We start from the raw sequence: 24,968 nt of genomic DNA on the forward strand, positions 1-24,968 counted from the left end.
TGTAGGCACGGGCCATTCTTTGTTGATACAATTGCCCGTGGAAAACTGCGGCCATCCGTTTTTCGTCAATCAGGGTTAACTATTCTAGACGAGTCTTGAACAATTCAGTATCCTCAATTTCAGCTTCAACAATAATCCAAAGAGAAAGGATTTCAACTTCTATTGGTATTACGGCTTCAGTGCCATAAACCAATAGATACGGGGTTGCTCCGACTGATGTGCGCACAGTTGTGCGATATCCCAACAATGCAAACGACAACTTTTCATGCCATTGCCTGGAACTTTGGATCATTTTCTCAAAATCTTCTTGATGTTCTTGTTTGCTGCTTCGACAACAGTACCATTAGCTTTGGGCCGATAAGGGGTAGAATTTCGGTGTGTGATCTTAAACTGCTCACATATCTCTCTCATCAATGTGAGCACGTGATTTTTTCCCTATATATGAATAATTCCCAAAAATTCCAACAAAATAATTTTTCTTTATTTTTTCAATTTTTTGTGTATTTTGGTATCATTTTCTGATAATGGTTGCATTTTATTTGTGCATGTTAATTCATATAAAATACAAAAAATATGCATTTGCATTTAGGATATAATTTCATATTTTTAGGATCAATTAGGAGTTAGTTTGTTTTAGAACCAAACATGAAAAATTACAAAATAGTTCACTTTCGTATTTTAATTGTTTTAATCGTAAATTTGGCGTAAAATAGGTTTTAAATAATTTTAGAATTTAATTAGTTAGCTTTGGAATATTAGGACTTTATTCTAATTTTTGCACATTTCTAAAATTAGGAAAAATATAAAAATTACAAAAATGGAAAACAAAAAGGAAATAATAAGGAAAATAAAAGAATAGAGGAAAGAAATGAGAAAACAAAGAAGGCTGCTCATTTTGGGCTCAAATTTCGTCCCAGCCCAAGAGAACCAATCGCCCAACCCGTTTGGCCAAAACAGCGCCCAGGCCCAATCAGCCCCCGACCCGGCCTGCCCCTCTCTTAACCCAAACGACGCCGTTTGGCGTCGTTAAATCTGAGCCCTTAATCGTGTTAATCCAACGGTCCGCAAACCTTCCCTATTTTACATAATAATGTCCGAAATTCCCAGTTAACCCTAAAACCAGCTGCTTCTTCCTCGTACCCTCTCTGAGCCTCGCCGGAACCCTTCGCCGGCGGGAAGCACCACCTACGCCGTTCACCCCCAAATTTACACCACAGATTCCCCATGAACGCCCCTTTCCAGCCCTACCCTTGTTTTCTTTCGAATCATAGCCAAGCATCTGAATAATCAGTCAAAGTTTTCCGGCCAAAACGCAAAGTATGCCAAACACCATCAAATTTACACCATAGACTCGCCTTAACCTTCCCATCCCAAATACCTAAGCCGTGTTCCTCGAATCTCACCAGAATATTTCGAATTTGGATTTGAATTTTTTCGGCCAAAAACCCTAACCCAAAATCTTTGTGATTTGGACCGTAATATCCTTAACCATGTGTTCTCTTGTAAAAACACATGGTTAGAGATGTTATGTGTCAAAAATCTGGAAAGATTCGGACGTCAGCGACTGGCCGGAGTTTTTCATGCTTCAGTGAGTTTTCTTGTTTCATTCTTTTACTTTCATTTTTCTTTTCCTTTTTGCCTTTCTGCATGAGTGAAATTTTAGTTACAATTTTTGATTTTGATTTCGGTAAGTGTCTTGTTAATCTTGTGTTTATTTTGTGTATTAGTATAGTTTAATTTTCTTTCTTTTGGCTCTTCGTTCCATTTGTGTTAATCAGTAAGCTTTTTCATCTCTAGTTCTAATTTGGTTTGATTCACGCTTTGTTTAGTAATCGATCATAGTTTAAATTTTAGAATCGTCTTAATCGATTAGTTTTGGGTCGATACAATTCTGTCCGTTAACTGTTAGCTATAGGTTTAGGTTAATGTCGATTCTTTCTTCTGTTTAGATTTTGAATACTTATTTAATATTGGGTCGTTGGTATAATTAGATTGACCTGTGTCCTGTTTATATGAAGTTGGATTTGAAAGTCGTTTGAGACTGATTTCAAGTAGTATTAATTGTTTGTTCAATTTTAGTAATAATTGAAATAGTGTTTAATATAGTCTGTTTGGATATAGCTGAATAATTCATCTGTTAGTGAACTTCAGCTAAGGGTAAATGGGTCTGGTGTAGCCAACTGAGGTTAGTAATTTTAAGAGGTAATAAGGGTAGTTTAGACATGAGAAAATGGTAGTTCTTTAAGGATTGGTAATTTCAAAACAGGGGTAAGGGTAGTAGAGGAATTGCCTAGCTAAAAGAGTACCCTAGGGCCTTCTAGAAGGGTACTTTAGTGTAGATGGCAGCACTATAGTGGTATTTGCTTGCTTAGCAAGTCAAAAATAGAGGGACCAAACTGAAAATAAGGGAGGGACTAAAAAAGAAACCAAAAATCTGATTCACCCTCTTTTTGTCACCTATAAAAGGGCATCAAGTGCCTTGAGGAAGGGGTTCCCTTTCAGCCAAAAAAAATCACCCCTCACAAACATTCTCTTCATTTTTAGATCTAAGAACTGAAATTCAAAACTTCAAAAGCCAAAAACAAACAAAATTTTTGGAAAATCCAAAAAAAATCAATGTTTCATTGGAAATTGTACGTTAATTTTGATGTTCTAGTTATTAATTCACATCTCCCTTGATCTCTCTATAATTGCTGAAAGTCCAGAGGTGTTTTAGTTTGATTTCAAACAGTTTTTTGAATTCAGTCCTTTTGTTTTGGGTGTTTTGTTGTTGCTACTGGGTTTACCACTCTGTCCGGTCTTGGTTGAGTGCATTTTCTGGGTTAAGTTCGAGTTTGCTGTGTTGACTGAGCAATTACTGGATTTTGAAACCTTCCTGAGTTGTTAGTTCTGTTTTTCTGGGTACTGCTCATTACTGTTGCTGATCCTCTGATTTCTGCTGTTGATCCTCATCTTTTCTTGTTGAAATTCAATTTCCAGGTACATGCTCGAAATTACATTGATGTGACCACAACTTGGAGTGAGTACAATGGAATTGCTTGTTCTGTGTTCATCTTTGGATGCATATAGCTGTAATTGTTCAATTAGAAAATATGTATATGTGACTCATTGAATTCGACTTGTATTTAGGACCGTTAATGTAATGGACTGTATAAGTATGTTTGTGAAAATTGATACATGATTTGCTTTCAACAGTTATAAATAGATTCAAATGGACTTATATTTTCAGCTTGCTATACAGTGGTCCCGTTGTGAAGTCATGAACCATTTAGTTGACTAGTGTTAGTTCAAAAGAGATCTAGGAATTACATTAAGTTCGTTCCTGTAGGGTGTTACTGCTACTGTTTCTAGAAGTGATTTATAACTTTGCTTGTTAATTGTTGGCTTTAGTAAATTTTCACCAGTGAATAGGGATCAAAATAATATGAGCAGGAACTGCACTTCAAACAATTAGTGCCGTATAATTACCGGTCTCAACAATTAAGTGTAGGAAATATTAGTTGAATCAATTCGAAAACAATTAGGCATGTTTTGCATTACAAGCTGATTTGTTAGACGTTGCTTCCTAGTTACCCGTGAATGCATGCTAAATTAATACTGTGGCCAGCTTTAAGCTTCTGTTGATTTTCACGTTAGAAATATTCAGGAATTAAAATTCAAAACGTTGATATCTAAACTGACTTGGACGAATGCCTTGATTTCCTTTTGTAAATGTTAAATAATCCCTCGGTTTTGCCATTCATGAGACTCGATCTGCTGCCCCCCCTTTTCTACGCTATCTGATTTGCTTTGGCCTGATTTGGGCCAAATTCAGGCACAATGATGTTGGCCATAGGGAAATTAGACTAACGTGTATCTGATTTGGTTTTCTTTTATTATTTTCATTTTTATTAGGGACAGATAATACTAGAAAAATCGTAATCACTCCTAGGTTGGCCTTTTGATGCTAAGACGAGCCCCACCCAATAAACACAAAATGGTGAGGCTCTCAATGAATGGCTATTAAAATAATTAGAATTTGGGAGGGCCGTTTAGCGAATTTCACGTCCTCCCCCAAAATAATAATACGTTAGAATCTTTAGGCACTGTTTAATTAAATTACTTTCTTAAACTCGGGTGCGTATTGATGTGACACAAATCCAAATCTCGATGAAGTCGAAATGTGTTGACAATCACGGGCGCATTAATTGCGATGGGGTTCGAAATGCGTTTTCACGACATCATAATTCTTATAAAATAAATAATGATAGAAAAGAGGTTCATAAATTGATACGAGCCTCACCACACAAAAATAAATAAATGCGAGGCCCTCAATAAATGGTTATTAAAAATGATTAGAATTTGGGATGGCCATTTAGCGAACTTCACGGTCTTCCCCAAAATAATGTTACGTTAGAATCTTTAGGCGCGATTTTAATTAAATTACCTTCTTAAACTCGGGTGCGCATTGATGCGACCCAAATCCAAACCTCGACGAAGTCGAAATGTGTTGACAACCACGGGTGCATTGATTGCGACGTGGTTCGAAACGCATTTTTACTACGTTGCAATTCTTTTAAAATAAATAATGATAAAAAGCGGTTTACGAATAAAAGGCACATAAGCTAGCAGGTATAAAAATCAGATAAAATCAAATGCAACAGTTAAGCGACCGTGCTAGAACCACGGATCTCGGGAATGCCTAACACCTTCTCCCGGGTTAACAGAATTCCTTACTCGGATTTCTAGTTCGCAGACTGTAATAGAGTCATATTTTTCCTCGGTTCGGGATTCAAACCGGTGACTTGGGACACCATTAATCTCCCAAGTGGCGACTCTAATTCCTTAATAATAAATCCCGTTCCGATTGTTCTTTAATTGGAAAAACTCCTTTACGCCCTTTGCGGGGGTGTAGGTAGAAAAAGGAGGTGTGACAGCTCTGGCGACTCTGCTGGGGAACCGAACCCAGAATCTCTGGTTCAGGGTTCAGAATTCGAGCTTAGATAAATTGTTGTATTTGGTTGTATCTGATTTTCCTACATGTTTTGTGCTGGATGTGCTAAATGTTACCGCTTTGATATTATCTGAACTGTATATAAACTGTGCCGACACCCTTCTCTCTTCACCTCCGGGGATGTACTTACTGGTTGAGACTCCCTATTCTATTAGTGTCATACCTTGAAATAAGAAAGAGGTCAGACAAGTTACTAAGCCAGATGGCCTTTTGGTTCCCGGAAAGTTGTCCCCTCCTCGACTCGAGTCGTCCGCTCGGGTACACAGTCTAGAACACCGACCCAGGTTTTGAATATAGAATAACGTGACTTCATGCCGGATCCCTAGTAGGAACGGTTATTTGCATCATGCTGCATTTGACTTAGGGGACTCAACACAGGGGTTGGGTCCGTCTAGAGCTAGCAACCTGAAATGAAAGGACCATCCTGATGCATCCTACTTGCTCTGTACATATATTTGTTTCGAACCTGCATGTTGACCGGTTTCTGAATCTCGGGAATGTTGAAAAATCGAGGAAAAAAAAAAGAAAAAAAGAGAGAAATAACAGAAAAACCAAGGACTGTCGAAACTCTGCCGAAATTTTGAGAAAACGAAAAAAGAGGAAAATAGGAAAAAAGAGTCTTTTATTTTCGGACAGTTGTTTGTTGAAAAAGAAAATGGAAAAGAGTCTTTATTTTAGTTTGGAAAAATAGGTTGTTTTAGTGTTTGTTGAAAATGAAAAAAAAAGTCGTTATTTTGTCTTGTTTTCAAAAGTAGAAAAGGAAAATAGTTTGTCTTGCCATGAAAAATGAAAATAAAAAAGAGTCTTGTTTTAAAATGGTTCGGTTAATTCGCCCGAACTACGCCGGTTTGATTCTCATAGGGTGTGGGATATGTAGGCAACCCTCATCGGGTCCAACCTTTCCTTTGCAAAAATAGCCAAAAAATGTCAAAATTTTTATTTTCGTCGTAAATAAGTTGGGTGATGCCGTTTTGTCAAAAATAGCTAAATGTTCCCAAACGGAACGCCGGAAGGCTGACCTTGCATAAATAGCCACCTTTGGTCATGTTTTCATTTTTCAATCCTCACAGCCTTAAGTTTTCGTCCTCAAGGCGTTGAAAGGCCGTGTTGCAATCCCAGGTATTTTATTTTAATTTGAAAAAAAAGGTGAAGAGTTATAAATAAGTCAAGTAGGGTCGTCTTGTCATAAATAGCCAAATGTCCCCAAAAGGAATGCTGGGAGGCTGACTTTGCAAAACGGCCGTCTTGGGCAATTTTGATTTTTGACCGGTTGGCTCTCGCAGCCTTAAAATCTTTGTTCCCGAAGTGCTGAAAGGCCGCGTTTGAGAATCGAGTCCTTCATTTTCAAAAAAAAATCTAGAAAATATACAAATAGTATTATTTTGAGTCGAAAATATATAGATAGTTTTATTTTGAGTTGAAAAAATATATAGATAGTTTTTATTTTGAGTCGAATAAAAGTTTTTCTTTTGCTTAATCGCCTTAATAAATGTGCAGGATGAGCATGATGCTAAATGAACCCTTTTAAATAATGACCAAAATCCCTTTTGAGTTGCGATTATGGTGGAATGACTTAGGCAAAGAAGGGCAAGACGAAGTGAAAAAGTATTTGAAAGATCTCCCGGATTTATTAGACATTCAGCCTCGGGGGGATATTATCAGGGTATTGGTCGCTTGTTGGGATTCGGCACATAATGTATTTTATTTCTCGGACTTTGAGCTCACCCCGACATTGGAATAAATAGCGGGGTACATCGGAAGTGATCAAGCTCTGTTGAGGTTCAAATACTTAATTGCTCCCAGGGCCGTTACCGTACACCGGTTTTTGGATTCCTTGAAAATACCCCGAACAGTTCATCATCCAGATTTTGCAAAGGGTTTCTGCAGTTTCCGCTTCATATATGATAGATATGGCCACGTGGGCGGGTTCAATAATCCAGACTTTAAGCTATGCAGTAGAAGTAACCGACAAAAATGGGAGGAACACAGACGAGTGGCTTTTATGATAGCCTTTTTGGGCCTCATAGTATTCCCAAGGAAAGATGGAAATATTGATTTGAAAGTAGCCAGGGTCGTCAGTACCTTGCAAACCATGGAAAAAAGCACTTTAGCACCTATGATCGTGGCTGACATCTTCTGGGCTCTCACTGCTTGCAAAGCTGGGGGCAATTTTTTTGAGGGATGTAACTTGTTGTTACAAATGTGGATGACTGAGCATTTATGCCACCGCTCTCAGCTCTTGAGTTATGGTTCGTTTGGGAAAACTTGTATAGGAGAATTTTACACAAGAATCAAAGGGGCTAGTCTACCTGAAGGAGTCACGGCTTGGACATCATTATTTCGGACCCTCACTGCCAGCCAGATACAGTGGGTGCTCGGATGGTTGCCTGTCGAAGAAGTCATATATATGCCAGCGGCCAGGCCGCATTTTTTGTTGATGAGACTCAAAAGCATCCAGCCCTATGCGCCATATCGGGTTATGAGGCAACTCGGGAGGTATCAAGTAGTACCGAGAGATGAAGATTTGAGTATCCAAGTGGTCGAAATTAGTCCTGACGGTCGGTTCCCCGAAGAAGAAGTTCGCCAAATCTGGAGTGAGGGTCAACATTTGATGGCGAACACTTGTGTGTCAGATAGGGCTAAAGGGGAAGTTGCCCCGAGGTATCATGATTGGTTCAGAGGTGACGTGGCATGCAAGAGACCGGCTAAAAGACCTCATCTCGAAGATTTCGCCGAATCATCCCAAGAGCAGTGGGACTGGTTAGCAATGGAAGAAGGCTATCGAGCTGAGATTGGTAAGCTGAAGCAGCAAGTTGAGAGTCTGAAATTCGAGAACAGTGTACATGTTGCCGCAGATCAAGGTGAGAAGAATAGACTGGCTCGAGAAAACGAGACGCTTAGGGCCCAAATCTGGCAATTAAGAATAACCATCGATAAGCAACCAAAGAGCCGATCAGATGAGCAATTGATAAAAGGGCTGGAAAATGAAGTCAGGGAATGTCAGGATGAGTTAGAAAAATCTGAGAATATCATGGCAGAGCTTAAGGCGCAGTGGGATACAAGAACAAGGAGCGTTGCCAGTACTTGAATCAGTTGAAAAGGGACCACGAAAAAATTGTAGCCAATCTAAAGAGAAAGGTGGTTGCCCTTGAGGGTAAAGCGGTTAAGCAGGCTAGAGATTTTGAAATTGAAAGTGGACATTATTACGACTTGTTGGCCCAAATGGAGATAGAAGTGCAACAGTTTCAAGATCAACACCTGCAGGACTCTCGAGCATTAAAGACGTGCAGCGATCAGATAAAACGCTTGCTTATAGAAAAGAAGCAAACAAGAGACAGGATTGGAGCCATTGCTCACGCCATTTTCAGGAGATGCTGGGTTTGTGAAGACATGACCTATACTACTTTTGTCCCAGTAGTAATGATCTATGTGAAGCGAACCATGAATGAATTAGAACAGCTTGAAAGGGGTTTGGATCCTAGGCCCGCGGCGAGGCCGAACGACGCCCCGCAGACACCTAAGTTTGAAGCATTAGAGTATGCATAGTCTGTGTCTGTAGTTCTCTACTTTTGAGTCTGTCTTTTATCTATCCGTTGTCTTTTCATGTCAAGTATGTTTGTAGCCTTGGATTTTGCGTTTGTTTTAGTTTGCGTCTGTTATTTCATCCTGCAAAAGTGTCTAGTTTGTAGTAGTTTGTTTTAGCAATGAAACTAAGATTCCAAAAAGTATTTTATCCTTTGTTTTTGCAGTTATTTTCACGAACTATGCTTGGTCTGATTCGTGCAGGATCACGATACGTAGGCAATCTCCATAGGATTCGACCGTAATCGTAAAACGGGAAAAGAAAAAAAAGAAGAAACAAAGAAAGAGAGAGAGATAAAAAGAAGGGAGCAAAAATAAAGAGAAAGAAAGAAAAGAGCGGAAAAACAAAAAGAGAAAGAGAAAAAAGAAGAAGAAAAGAGTGGGAAACAAAAGAGAAAGAAATAGAAGAAAGAAAAGGACACAAGAAAGGGATAAAGTGAGAAAATTGAAAGAAAGGTAAAAAGAAACAAAGAACGAAATGCCGGGATGACGCATGCAATCAAGCAAACGCATAATAGAAATGATTAACTGTATAAGTGCATTCATGCCAACGTGCGGTTGTCAAATCTGTTAAGACTTAATCGCTAACAAAGTGGTTGTCTAAATGTGTGAGTTCAGACAGGTGGTTAGTTGATTGGCAGTTCTGGCAACTCACACGTACAACACCCGGTCGAAAGATAAAGTAAACATGACAGGACAAGACTCGAAAATCAGCCTCGTGGACCCTTCAAATGAAGTTGAGGTAACAGATGTGGGTGCTATGAAAGAAGAGATGAGGAAACTAAAAGCGCAAATGGCCGAAATGCATCGGGCATGGTCTCAGGGACATCCGGCACCACTATACCCCGCTAATCCATCTTACATCCCACCTCTGGCTCAGGCTCAGGAGCCCACCACTCCCTACGCATCTTCAGCCTTCCCCTATCACACCCAGGGCTATGGTACCACTTCATACGCCCCTCCAGCTCCACCACCCAAACAGAACCCTCCCCCACCTATGGGTCCAGTCTTCGTGGCACCTCCCCCAACCACGTTACATAGATCGTCCAGTGAGCCGCTATTCCAAGCTCACGACACCCAAAATTTACCCTCATGAACCCACTTTTAAAACGCCTGAGCCATATACCTATACTCCCCATTTTGAAATCCCGGGAGAAGTTGAGAAACCGGTTAAGAATGCAGAACAGGAGGAAGTGATTCGTAAAGTTAAAAGCCTGGAGCAATCCTTCAGGAACATGCATGGTTTAGGCAACCAAGTCAGCATTGCATACAAAGATTTGTGCCCTTTCCCTGATGTCCAATTGCCCGCAGGTTTTAAAATGCCCAAGTTTGATTTGTACGAGGGACATGGCGACCCGATGGCCCACCTCCGGGGTTTCTGCAGTAAAATGAGAGGAGCTGGGGGGAAGGATGAATTGCTGATAGCCTATTTTGGTCAAAGTCTGAGCGGGTCCGCACTGGAATGGTACACGAGACAGGACCCCGGCCGATGGTATACATGGGATGATTTGGCACAAGCATTCATTGGCCATTTTCAGTATAACCTTGAGATAGTCCCTGGTCGTCTGTCATTGTTGAAGCTGGAAAAGAAGCCCGGGGAAAGTTTTAGAGAGTTTGGTTTCCACTAGAGGGAACAAGCAGCAAGGGCTGATCCTCCGATGAGGGAGAGTGAGATGGTAGATTACTTCTTGCAAACATTGGAGCCTACCTATTTTGGTCATCTAGTGACATCTGTCGGAAAGTTGTTTAATGAAGTGGTAAAGATGGGAGCCATGATTGAAGAGGGATTGAAGTCTAACAAAATCTTAAGCTACTCGGCATTGAAAGCAACCACCCAGGCCATCCAAAGCGGTACTGGTGGTGTGCTTGGAAAGAAGAAGAAGGAAGAAGTTGTTACGGTTGAAGCTAGTACTTGGTCCAGGCCGAATAACCCTCCACCCTACTACAACCAACCCAGACCCCACCATCTAAATTATTTATATACTCCATATGGACCACCACAACATTACTACCTACCACAAGAACTACACTTTTCTATTCACCACGCCCAGACGTATACTCAATCCCCGACGCACCCGCAATGGCGTGCACCGGTTCTCCAAAACACATATCCACCTCCACAAAACACATATCCACCTCCACAAAACACCTATCCACCTCCCAGGGCTAGTAGACCAGGAACTGTCTTTCGCCCAAACCAAGCTTTTAGAAATGAGAAGGCCCCGAAACAAAAAATATTTACTCCGCTAGGAGAATCTTACACCTCTCTTTTCCACAGATTGAAACAGTTGGGAATGTTGACCCCAATTGAGCCCAAAGTACCAAATCCCCCTCCCAGAAACCTGGACCATTCTGTTAGCTGTGAGTATTGCTCAGGGATGCCGGGGCATGATACTGAGAAGTGTTGGAAATTGAAGAACGCGATGCAGGAACTTATTGATAATCCAGGCTCCGGAGGCACCAAACATTAACCAAAACCCGTTGCCAGCACATCATGAGACTAACATGATTGAACTGATACATAAGGGAGCAGAGCCTAAAAAGCCCTCGCAGACGGTCATGATGATCCGTTCTATTGAAGCCAAGGGAAATACAGTTGAGGTAAAGCCAACAATTCAGCCGGAAGATATAAAAGACGAGCCGGTGGTAGTAATGGGGAAAGGGCCATTTGTCGATGCAAAAAAGCCAGAGCCAACCAAGTTAGTGGTAACAGGGGAATCATCTGCGCCCGTGGTTGTTGTGAAAGGGGCCTGCGTAGAACCGGTCATCATAAAGCCGGTAATCCAATTGCCTATGGTCAATAGCAAAGCCGTGCCATGGAAATATGAGAATATAGTAGTGACATACAGAGGAAAGGAAATTGAGGAAGAAAGTTGTGAAGCACAAGGATTAACTCGGCCAGGACGCTGTTTTGCTCCTGAAGAGCTGAGGAAAGCCAGGGCCACTAAAGACAATACAACACTAGTCAAGAAGGCGGTGACAGAAGAAGAGGCAAAAGAATTTATGAAAAAGATGAAAGCACATGATTATTCCATTGTTGAGCAACTGAGAAAAACACCGGCTCAGATCTCGTTGTTATCATTACTGATCCACTCGGACGAGCATCGCCGAGCTTTGATGAAGATACTGAATGAAGCTCATGTGCCCGACAAAATTTCTGTCGATCATCTGGAGACAATCACCAACAAAATCTTTGAGGTAAACCTGGTGACATTTTTCGACGATGAATTGCCTGTGGAAGGCACAAAACATAATAAAGTTCTCTACTTGACGGTCAAGTATGAAGATTCAGTGGTTACTCGGGTGTTGATCGATAATGGATCCAGTGCCAATATCTGTCCTTTGTCTACATTAAACAAGTTGAAGGTTGATGATGACAGAATTCGTAAGAATAGCATCTGCGTTCGAGGGTTTGATGGTGGTGGTACGGATACAGTGGGCGACATCATACTTGAATTGACAATTGGTCCGGTTGAGTTCACCATGGAGTTTTAGGTGTTAGACGTAGCGGTGTCTTACAATCTTCTATTGGGGAGACCATGGATCCATACTGCTAAAGCGGTGCCTTCTTCATTACATCAGATGGTCAAATTCGAGTGGGACAGACAAGAGGTCGTAGTACACGGGGAGGACAATATGAGCACTGTAAGTGATGCCGTCGTGCCCTTTATAGAGACTGATGATGATAAGGGGCTGTGGGTTTATCAGGTCTTCGACACAGTCCCAGTGGATAGGGTACCAGAGGGTAAAAGCATTCCACATCCCAGGGTATCAGCTGCGACCGTCATGGTGGTTTCAGAGATGTTGGGTAATGGGTTCGTGCCAGGAAAAGGTCTGGGTGCTAAGCTTTAGGGTATTGTTCAACCTGTTTCCTTGCCCAAGAATCTGGACACCTTCGGGTTAGGGTTCAAGCCGACGGCAGCAGATGTCAGAAGGGCTCGTAAGCTGAAAAAGAAAGCTTGGGTTCTTCCCAAACCGATTCTACACCTGTTCAGGTCCTTCGTCAGGTCGGGTGTCAAACATCAGTTATTGGCAAAGTTGTCGGGCCCACTGATTGATGCAGAGGGGAACTTGGATAAGGTGTTCAAGAGGGTATTTGCTGAAGTGAACATGGTTGAGGCCAGGGGAGGGTCAAGCAAAGCAGACATACAATATATCGGACCACATGCTACTATCAACAATTGGGAAGCTACTCCTCTTCCAATTCGGAGGGAGTCATGGTAGTGGGTTTTATTTTCCTTTTGTTCACCTGGATTATTCCAGGGTTTGTAATTCAGTTTCTATGTTCTGTTCGTTTGGATGAGTTAAAACCCTGTTATATTTACATTCAATGAAATGCAATTTTCTTCTTTCATCATTCCTAATTTTGTTTCCATTTTCCTTTTCTTTTTGTACAGTTCTTTTTATGCTGATATCAATGACATGACATGCGTGAGGAATCTTCGGCCCAGTTTTAAAAGCCAATCTAACTAAGAAATAATAATACAAGAAATCGAGTGTGATGACGGGGTGGATTGTAACAACGATGAGGCTTATGAGGAAATTAGTAAAGAATTAAGTCAATTTGAAGAAAAACCCAAATCTAACCTAAATGACACAGAAGCAGTTAATCTAGGGGACCAAGACAATGTGCGGAAAACTAAAGTAAGTGTTCATTTGGAGCCACGACTCAAGGAGGCGATAATTGAAGTATTGTTCGAATACAAGGATGTTTTTGCATGGTCGTATGATGATATGCCGGGACTAAGTACCGATTTAGTGGTTCATAAATTACCCACTGATCCGGCACTCCCTCCTGTCAAGCAGAAGTTGAGAAAGTTCAAAACGGACATAAGTGTGAAGATCAAAGAAGAGATTACCAAGTAGTTTGAGGCAAAGGTCATTCGGGTTACACGGTATCCCACTTGGTTAGCTAATGTTGTGCATGTGCCAAAGAAAGATGGCAAGACCAGGGTGTGTGTCGATTATCGGGATCTTAACAAGGCAAGTCCAAAAGACAATTTTCCACTGCCAAACATCCACATACTGATTGACAATTATGCCAAACATGAGATTGGTTCTTTTGTGGATTGTTACGCGAGTTATCATCAGATTCTAATGGACGAAGAAGATGCAGAAAAGACGGCATTCATCACGCCGTGGGGAACATACTGTTATCGGGTCATGCCGTTTGGTTTGAAATATGCTGGGGCAACTTATATGAGGGCAATGACAACAATATTCCATGATATGATACACAAGGAAATCGAGGTATACGTGGATGATGTGATCGTGAAGTCTAGACAGCAGTTTGACCATGTCAGGGATTTGAGGAAGTTCTTTCAAAGGCTTCGCAGGTACAATCTTAAGCTCAATCCTACAAAATGTGCTTTCGGGGTGCCATCTGGAAAGTTGTTGGGATTTATAGTCAGCCGGCGGGGTATTGAACTAGACCCGTCGAAGATCAAAGCTATTCAGGAATTGCCACCTCCAAGAAACAAAACTGAGGTGATGAGTTTGTTAAGAAGATTGAATTATATCAGTAGGTTCATTGCTCAGCTCACGACAACTTGTGAGCCGATTTTCAAGCTGTTAAAGAAAGATGTTGCAGTCAAATGGACTGATGAATGTCAAGAGGCTTTTGATAAGATAAAGGGGTATTTGTCGAACCCACCCGTGTTGGTCCCGCCAGAACCAGGGAGGCCTTTGATTCTATATCTGACGGTTTTGGATAATTCATTCGGTTGTGTACTGGGGCAGCATGATGTTACAGGCAGAAAGGAGCAGGCTATCTACTATCTCAGCAAGAAGTTCACATCTTATGATGTTAAGTATACTCATTTGGAGAGGACATGTTGTTCCCTAACTTGGGTGGCACAGAAGTTGAAACATTATTTGTCATCCTATAGCACTTACCTCATATCTCGCTTGGACCCATTGAAGTATATTTTTCAGAAGCCTATGCCCACGGGGAGGCTTGCAAGGTGGCAGATCCTGCTTACAGAGTTCGACATTATCTATGTGACACGGACTGCAATGAAAGCACAGACATTAGCTGATCATTTGGCTGAGAACCCCGCTGATGAAGAGTACGAACCTTTGAAAACTTATTTCCCTGATGAAGAGGTGATGCACATTGATGAATTGGAACAAGATGAGAAGCCGAGATGGAAACTTTTCTTTAATGGGGCTACAAATATGAAAGACGTGGGAATAGGAGCGATACTTATTTCTGAAACATGTCAGCATTACCCTGTTACAACTCGGCTTTGTTTCTACTGTACGAACAACATGGCAGAATATGAGGCGTGTATATTGGATTGAGATTAGCTGTAGATATGGGTGTACGGGAAGTCTTGGTCATGGGTGACTCGGACCTACTGGTACACCAAATTCAAGGAGAATGGGAAACACGAGATTTAAAGCTTATACCGTATCGGCAATGTCTGCATGAGCTTTGTCAGCGGTTTCAGGCTATAGAGTTCAGGCACATTCCAAGGATTCATAATGAGGTTGCCGATGCTTTGGCTACTTTGGCGTCGATGTTGCATCATCCAGATAAGGCTTATGTTGATCCGTTGTAGATTCAGGTCCATGATCAACATGCTTACTGTAATATGATAGAAGAGGAACTCGACGGTGAGCCGTGGTTCCATGATATCAAAGAGTACATCAGGATGGGAGTATATCCGGTACAGGCCACCGGTGATCAGAAAAGAACGATTCGGCGATTGGCAAGCGGGTTTTTCTTTAGTGGAGGAGTGTTGTACAAAAGAAATCCAGACCTCGGGTTGTTAAGATGCATGGACGCAAGACAGGCCACATCTATCATGACTGAGGTACATTCCGGAGTTTGTGGACTGCATATGAGTGGGTACGTTCTGGCAAAAAAGATTCTCCGAGCAGGTTATTATTGGCTCACTATGGAGCGGGATTGAATTAGTTTTGTGCGTAAATGTCATCAGTGCCAAGTGCATGGAGATTTGATTTATTCTCCACCATCAGAACTACATACGATGTCCGCACCATGGCCTTTTGTTGCATGGGGCATGGATGTTATTGGGCCAATTGATCCAGCAGCATCAAATGGACACAGGTTTATTCTGGTAGCTATAGACTATTTTACCAAATGGGTGGAAGCTAAGACGTTTAAGTCTGTGACTAAGAAAGCTGTGGTCGACTTTGTGCACTCAAATATCATCTGTCGGTTTGGGATTCCGAAGGTAATCATCACAGATAATGGGACTAATCTTAATAGTCATTTGATGAAGGAGATTTGTGAGCAGCTTAAGATTACCCATAAGCATTCTACTCCATACCGTCCCAAGGCAAATGGTGCGGTTGAAGCAGCCAATAAGAATATAAAGAAAATACTCCGGAAGATGGTTAAAGGGTCTAGACAGTGGCATGAGAAGTTACCTTTTGCATTGTTAGGGTACCGCACCACCATTCGTACCTCGGTGGGGGCGACTCCTTATTCATTGGTGTATGGCACCGAGGCAGTAATACCTGCAGAGGTGGAAATCCTGTCTCTGTGAATCGTTGCGGAGGCTGAGATCGATGATGATGAATGGGTGAAAAGCCGCCTCGAGCAGTTGAGTTTGATCGACGAGAAGAGATTGACATCAGTGTGTCATGGTCAACTGTACCGGTAGAGAATGGCAAGAGCGTACAACAAGAAAGTGCGTCCGAGGAAGTTTGAAGTCGGACAGTTAGTGCTAAGACGTATTCTGCCTCATTGGGCTGAAGCAAAAGGAAAATTCGCCCCAAACTGGCAGGGCCATTTGTTGTAACCAGAGTGTTGTCTAATGGTGCGTTATATCTGACAGACATAGAAGGAAAATGTGTAGAAATGGCCATCAACTCTGATGCGATCAAGAGATACTATGTATGATTCTTTATTCTGAATATACTTGTTTGTATTTGGCACCTTTTAAATATTGAAATGACGAAGGCGTTTTGTTCTGCTATCCAAACACTTTATCCATTGTTATCCCCTTTGAGCCTTAATTGTTTTCGTTCATACCCCTCTTTCAGAATCAATGGCATAATCAGGAAACGCAGGTGCCGGATATAAAAGAAAAAGAAAAAAGAAAGAAAGAAAAAAGGAAAAGTAAAATAAAGAGAAAAAAGAAAGAAATGAAAGGAAAAGAAAGAAATGAAAGGAAAAATGGAAAAGAAAGGGAAAAAGAGAAACATAACAACGTAGTCTCTATGACATGAACTACGTTTGACTTGATCCCGAAAGGGTACGTAGGTAGCCTCTCTGAGGTTCAGTCATACCCAAAATAAAAATCCAAAAGTCCCCAAGCAAGAAGCTGGGGCAGAAGTTGTTGATTGTTGTGAGAAGTTGGATTCCAAAAGTTGTAATTTGAACCTATTTGAATTGTTTTTAGCCTTCTATACCTTTCTTTCTAACCCAATCCAAAAGCCTACATTACGGTCCAAAGAAAGACCTTCTGATCAGTTTTTGAGAAATGCCAAGTTGAGCAGGTAGAAGTAACTCATGATAGGGGAAACACTCAGGTTCAAGCAAAAAAAAAACAAAGTAAAAAATAAGAGAGTCTTATTGGTGAAAACCTTCACAGACACCATAATGCTACGGGAGCTGAGAGAAAAATAAATGAGAGAGTCTTATTGGTGAAAACCCTCGCGGGCACCTTAAGGCGAAAGTAAGTTGAAAAATGATTAATTGGCAAAAGGTCTGTGGGTGGAAAACTGTTTCGAGGCACCGCAGGATGAACAAAGTTAAGGTTTGGGTAAAGTAATCAAGTGATGGAAATTTTGGGGCAACAAAGTATGGCAATTGAAAGCTGGTTAGTTGGACAGATTGGGCCGATTAATCCAAATGCATGTCATGACCATTGGTACCAGCTGTTCCGCTCATATAAGTTTCTTTTCCTTCTCTTTTTAAACAGTCATCTGGTTTTGGATTCTTCTTATCCTTAACTCAAAAAATCATTGCATTTCATTTTCTTTTGAGGGTTTTATCTAGCTAAGATGTGTCAGTGCCAGTTTTGTTCAATGTAAGCAAAAGGACTTCAAAGCTCACTACCATCTTCCGAAAATGGTAAAGCATAATGTTGTTAGAGCATGTCAACAACAACATGATGTAAAAATGGAATATGGGAAGTCGCAGGAAGTTTCATCGGTGGAATAATTGGGCAATGTTGTGGGAAATGTAAATGTTCAGACAAAGGGGTTAGAGGTATGAAACAACAGCACGTGTACAAAACATTCAGGTTGTCAGAGGTTGGGGAATTCGAAAGTCAGTCAGAAAGTCAAGCGGTTTAGGGTCAGTTCAAGGAAGTCAGTTAACACAAAGCAAGGTAGTGGAAGGATTTTTCAGCAAGAATGCTATCAACTAACCACCGTTTTAAACTAACAAAATTTTCTTTGATTGAAACAGGGGCAGAAAAGTTAGTTGTTGAGAAGGAATTCTCCAGGAGGGGAAAACAAGCAGTAATCAGGTTTGGCCGCAAAGTGTGGTTTGATTAAATACAAGATAATCATGAATAGCATAGGGGAATATAATTTGGTTGCAAAGTTTGCATGTTTAGGATAAAATTCAAGTTGTCAGGACCTTCCTGGATAATAGGACGTAATTCAAATACCCGGGTAAGATAACATGATATAGTGAGAAGTAACACCTTAGGTTCGTAATTGTTTGGAGTTGTCAGGATCTTCCTGGATAATAGGATGTAGTTTAAAACCCTTGTAGATAACATGATGTAGTGAGATTAATACCTTAGGTTTGTAATTATGAGGAGTTGTCAGGACCTCCCTGGATAATAGGATTTAGCTTTCAATTCTTAGTAATATGTGATAATATGATTCAGTTTAACACTCACCCATACACCCAGCTTCCAAACTGGGGCAAAAAATTTTCGTTGGTCGATTATTTTGTGGAAGTCAGGAGTCCGCCTGGAGAACAAAGACATACTTTTCAAGTTTGATGTCAGGAGTCCGCCTGAAGAACGGAGACATACAGTTTAAATTTTAAAAGTCAGGAGTCCGCCTGGAGAACAGAGACATGCATTTCAAATTTCGACAAGTCAGGAGCCCGCCTGGAGAATGGAGGTATTAAATTTTAAGTAGTCGAAATCAGGAGCCCGCCTGGAGAATGGAGGTATTAAAATATTTAAGTAGTTGAAGTCAGGAGCCCTCCTGGAAAATTGAGGTTGTTATATTTTAAGTTGTAGTTGAAGTCAGGAGTCCGCCTGGAGAATAGAGGTATTACAATTCAAGTTTTAGTTTTAAATTCTCATCCAGTAACATGTGCTCAGTTTTCAAACTGGGGCAGAAAGTTTTCGTTGTTGTGTTTGTGTTGTGAAGTCAGGAGCCCGCCTGGATAACAGAGGAATACATACAGTTCAAGTTTCAGAAGTTGGGAGCCCGCCCAGATAACAGAGGAATACATCCAAGTTCAAGTTTATTCAAGTTCCGCAAGTTGAAGAGAAGGAACGACATCTTAGTTAGCAATCTGGAGTAGCAACGATGGATTTCATCAAAGGAACGCAAGACGATAAGGAAGTACAAGAACAAGTTTGAAGATTTTAGACAGGATCTTGTAATTCATAGTTCATAGCTTAGTCTAACTTTTTTTTTGACACGGTGTAATAAGGGAAGTCAGCAAGCAGCAGCAACAGCAATCGCAGTGAAATCACAGCTCCTGGTAGTCCCAGCTACCAGACATTCCCGAACTACACTGACCTGATTTCTTTTAGCCCAGGATATGTAGGCAATCTCTGAAGCAGGGTGCGGTCAAGCTTTCCAAAAAAATGCTTCACACGGAATTTCCAAATGGGCAAAAATCGCTCGTATTTGCTCACTTATCTTTGCCCGAAAACATTTCATGTTTCCAAGCAAAGAGGGGCAGCTGTGAGCACGTGATTTTTGCCCTATATATGAATAATTCCCAAAAATTCCAACAAAATAATTTTTCTTTATTTTTACATTTTTTTGTGCATTTTGGTATCATTTTCTGATAATGGTTGCATTTTATTTGTGCATGTTAATTCATATAAAATACAAAAAATATGCATTTGCATTTAGGATATAATTTCATATTTTTTGGATCAATTAGGGGTTAGTTTATTTTAGAACCAAACATGAAAAATTACAAAATAGTTCACTTTCGCATTTTAATTGTTTTAATCGTAAATTTGGCGTAAAATAGGTTTTAAATAATTTTAGAATTTAATTAGTTTAGCTTTGGAATATTAGGACTTTATTCTAATTTTTGCACATTTATAAAATTAGGAAAAATATAAAAATTACAAAAATGGAAAACAAAAAGGAAATAATAAGGAAAATAAAAGAAAAGAGGAAAGAAATGAGAAAACAAAGAAGGCTGCTCATTTTGGGCTCAAATTTCATCCCAGCCCAAGAGAACCAATCGCCCAACCCGTTTGGCCAAAACAGCGCCCAGGCCCAATCAGCCCCCGACCCGGCCTGCCCCTCTCTTAACCCAAACGACGCCGTTTGGCGTCGTTAAATCTGAGCCCTTAATCGTGTTAATCCAACGGTCCGCAACCATTCCCTATTTTACATAATAATGTCCGAAATTCCCAGTTAACCTTAAAACCAGCTGCTTCTTCCTCGTACCCTCTCTGAGCCTCGCCGGAACCCCTCGCCAGCGGGAAGCACCACCTACGCCGTTCACCCCCAAATTTACACCACAGATTCCCCATGAACGCCCCTTTCCAGCCCTACCCTTGGTTTCTTTCGAATCATAGCCAAACATCTCGAATAATCAGTCAAAGTTTTCCGGCCAAAACGCAAAGTATGCCAAACACCACCAAATTTACACCATAGACTCGCCTTAACCTTCCCATCCCAAATACCTAAGCCGTGTTCTTCGAATCTCACCAGAATTGTTCGAATTTAGATTTGAATTTTTCCAGCCAAAAACCCTAACCCAAAATCTTTGTGATTTTGGACCGTAATATACTTAACCATGTGTTCTCTTGTAAAAACACATGGTTAGGGATGTTATGTGTTAAAAATCTGGAAAGATTCGGACGTCAGCGACTGGCCGGAGTTTTTCGTGCTTCAGTGAGTTTTCTTGTTTCATTCTTTTACTTTCATTTTTCTTTTCCTTTTTGCCTTTCTGCATGAGTGAAGTTTTAGTTACAGTATTTGATTTTGATTTCGGTAAGTGTCTTGTTAATCTTGTATTTATTTTGTGTATTAGTGTAGTTTAATTTTCTTTCTTTTGGCTCTTCGTTCCATTTGTGTTAGTGAGTAAGCTTTTCCATCTCTAGTTCTAATTTGGTTTGATTCACACTTTGTTTAGTAATCGATCATAGTTTTAATTTTAGAATCGTCTTAATCGATTAGTTTTGGGTCGATACAATTCTGTCCGTTAACTGTTAGCTATAGGTTTTGGTTAATGTCGATTCTTTCTTCTGTTTAGATTTTGAATACTTATTTAATATTGGGTCGTTGGAATAATTAGATTGACCTGTGTCCTGTTTATATGAAGTTGGATTTGGAAGTCGTTTGAGACTGATTTCAGGTAGTATTAATTGTTTTTTCAATTTTAGTAGTAATTGAAATAGTGTTTAAGATAGTCTGTTTGGATATAGCTGAATAATTCATCTGTTAGTTAACTTCATCTAAGGGTAAATGGGTCTGGTGTAGCCAACTGAGGTTAGTAATTTTAAGAGGTAATAAGGGTAGTTTAGACATGGGAAAAGGGTAGTTCTTTAAGGATTGGTAATTTCAAAACAGGGGTAAGGGTAGTAGAGGAATTGCCTAGATAAAAGAGCACCCTAAGGCCTTCTAGAAGGGTACTTTAGTGTAGATGGTAGCACTATAGAGGTATTTGCTTGCTTAGCAAGTCAAAAATAGAGGGACCAAACTGAAAATAAGGGAGGGACTAAAAAAGAAACCAAAAATCTGATTCACCCTCTTTTTGTCACCTATAAAAGGGCATCAAGTGCCTTGAGGAAGGGGTTCCCTTTCAGCCAAAAAAATCACCCCTCACAAACATTCTCTTCATTTTTAGATCTAAGAACTGAAATTCAAAACTTCAAATGCCAAAAACAAACAAAAAATTTGGAAAATCCCAAAAAAATCACTGTTTCATTGGAAATTGTACGTTAATTTTGATGTTCTAGTTATTAATTCACATCTCCCTTGATCTCTCTTTAATTGCTCTTGTGAACTCTTACACACTAGGGTTTGGGGTCTTTTAGCCACTCTCTCTACAATTGAGATCTAAACTATCACTGACACTCAATTATTTCTTCCTATTGTCTATTGAATATGTAAACTGGTTGGTTTAAGTGATTCAATGTCTAGGTAATATGGTAAATCTATGGTTGTGTGATTTGTCTTGAGTTCTTCTATGGATTTTGGGTTGTGCTGATGAATATGGTTCCCTGTTGGAAATCTGGGTACGCTACGTGAGAGTTGTTGAAGGCCCAGGCAACGCTGGGTGTTCCCTTTTGGGCCTACCATGGGTCTACTGTCATTATTTATATAATATTTGTAATCACATTTATCATTGGGCCTGTAATAACTTTGTAATAAACAATTGGGGTGTTAGTGAAAATGGGGAATGGGTAGATTCTGATATTTGCATACAAGGGTAGAATACATGCTCATATGAGTCATGTGGCCTACTTGTTATCAAACCTGTTATATATGCCATTCAATTTCTATGTGCAATATAGAAATCATGTCATTAGGATAAGCACACACTCACACTATTCGGCTATTAGCAAAACATGAGTACAAATGCTTCAATTATTTCTACTGCTACGTGTTAATAGAAAACCTGCCTATAGGGAACAAATACCACTGAACTTTTTTCAATTCGCATAACTGTAGAATATCCACTAGAAATCATGCCAATAGGATTTTAGTTATCCCATTTTCTATTGTATCATAATGCACACTTAGAAAACATGTATATAGGGGGCTAAGCATAATAAAATTGGTTCCAAGTGCTAATCGTGAGAGATCCTACCTATAGGGTATAACTAATCACTCTAAATGTTAATGTTGAATTTCTAAAATGCTTTTTACTGCTTATTTATGCCACTGTCAGAACACATGAGTAATTCTGGGCTTTTCCTAACAGATTTCATTGCGCCTTTGTGCTTAAATCACTTAGACAGAGCATCTATAGGTTTGATAACTGGAAACCTGTAATCTCAATAATCAGTATGCAACAACTGTATAATCTTGTCTATGAGTAGCGCCTTGCATCTGAAACTGCCTGCATCATTCGATTCGAAGTCGCATAAAAATCATGTCTATAGGGTTTAAGATTCTTAATTCTAAAACTACCTAACATGAAAACGATTTTTCGTGTGCATTTGTTGCTTAAGTGTGGAGGCTAACTTAACAACTTAACTGCTCATATTTAAAGTTCAATGTGTTTTATATGTTACCTAGTTTTAACATTTTTTAGCAGCCTACGTAAAGTCTAGAACCACCCAAATAGATGTCCAATGCCTATTGGACCGTAGGTATGGGACGGGTAGTGCACGCATATAGCACGACTTAGAATTGAATTAGAGTGCTTTAGGAAACAACTTTAACATAGTAATTGGGTAGCAGGAGATGATAGTTTGTGCCTTCTGAATAATATGAGTAGCTCCCTACCTCAAGGGAGTTGTAAAGTGTTATTTATGTTGCACGGGGTGATCCTTTAGGCTAAAAAACTTAGGACCTCCCTCCCCCTCCTTTATATGTTGCTATTAGATCTAAATAGTTGTTTCCCTATTTTCCTACTAAGATCTATACTAATCGTGTTGTAATGAAATTCGTTGGCCTTTATATTCCCTTTGCTTATTTGATCTATTAGCCTAATTGAAATCCACATAATCTTAAGTTCGATCGGGACCCACAGTTGTGAACCTCGAATAGTGTCTAACACCTTCTCTTTATGGTAATTTGAGCCCTTACCCAATATTTGGTGGCATTGACTAGTCAAACAGAGTTATCTGCATGATAGGTGTCCTAACGCACCTCAAAAACTATTAGGTGGCGATCTTCTATTTTAACATACTATCTCTCATTCAAAAGGAGTTGTCACAAGTCAAAACCCGCTTTCACGAGAAAATGGGGTGCGACATTTGGTCCTATCTACCAAACTCTAGAAGTTTCCTCATGAAATGGGCCTATATCAAAAGGCATGAAGAGAAAGTAAACAAGACCATGTAATAAAATTATTGAATCAACTTGTAAACTGAGACTAGATTATATTGAAAACTAGGAATGTATAAAATTCTATGAAGAGCGAAAGAAGGGAACAAGGTAACAGAACACGTATAGATAGCTTTTGCTATATAACCCTTGCGAAATGCTAGAAAGTATGTTTTTGTTTGAGGTCATATGGTCAATAGCTCCACTATCTATAATCCAAATATTTCTACAAGCACCAAACAGTAAGCAAACACGAGAATCATCATTAATATAAACAGGAAGAGAGAAAGTACTACAAGCAAAGTTTGCAGATCATATGAGGTTAGTTTAAGAATCAGCAGCTGAAGAAACTTGAGTCTGTTGCAGGAGAGACATAAGATGTGCATACCGCTGCTTGGTCAATCCAAGTACTGAAGAGGCCTGTTCCTCATGGTCAGAAGCAGTGTAAAGTTGAGGTGAGTTGTACTGAGGTGGAGTGTAGGCTATTGCAGGATACTCAGCCTCAGTAGTCACATTAGCAACCATCCTTTTCCCTTATTGAATTTGAAATTCTGTGGAAATCCATGTAACTTGTAGCATTTGTCGATTAGGTGTCCAGGTTTTTTACAATATTTAAAAAAATTATTTCTCCAGGACTGATCAAAGTCCACTTTCTGAGTATATTGCTTTGGAGGGAATTTGTTATTGTTGACATTATTGGCATTCACATTGAAAAAAGCAGCTTCTGGAACCAGTTGGGGAGTGTATTGAACTTGCCTCTGATTTTATCTTAAAACAGAATATTGTATGTAGTATGAAGTGTGGGAGGAGGTTGCATCATTAGCAAATTGCTTCTCACTCCCACATAGATTTCATTTAGGCTCATCTTTTACAGCACACATGCAACGATTTCCATGGTTCTTACGCATTGTACCCAACTCATCCCAGAGTTTCTTTAGCTTATTGAAATATGACGCAATGTCAAGGAAACCTTATTGTGTGGAGGTCATTTTCTTCTTTATTTTGAAAACCTTAGTATCATTTATAGCCCCATACTTACACTCCAATTGATTCCAAATACTCTCAGTTGTCTCATAGTACTGGACACTCTCAGCTATGATTAGTGAAAGTGAGCTGCTTAGCCATAAAATCACCATATTGTTGTATTTATCCCATTGACGCAGCTTTGCAACATCAGTGGTAACTGGCCTAGAAAATAAGCCATCGACAAATCCTATTTTTTTCTTAGTAGAAATAGACACTATCATGCTTC

Source organism: Nicotiana tabacum, chromosome 3 (assembly GCF_000715075.1).
Source record: "Nicotiana tabacum cultivar K326 chromosome 3, ASM71507v2, whole genome shotgun sequence".
NCBI lineage: Eukaryota > Viridiplantae > Streptophyta > Magnoliopsida > Solanales > Solanaceae > Nicotiana > Nicotiana tabacum.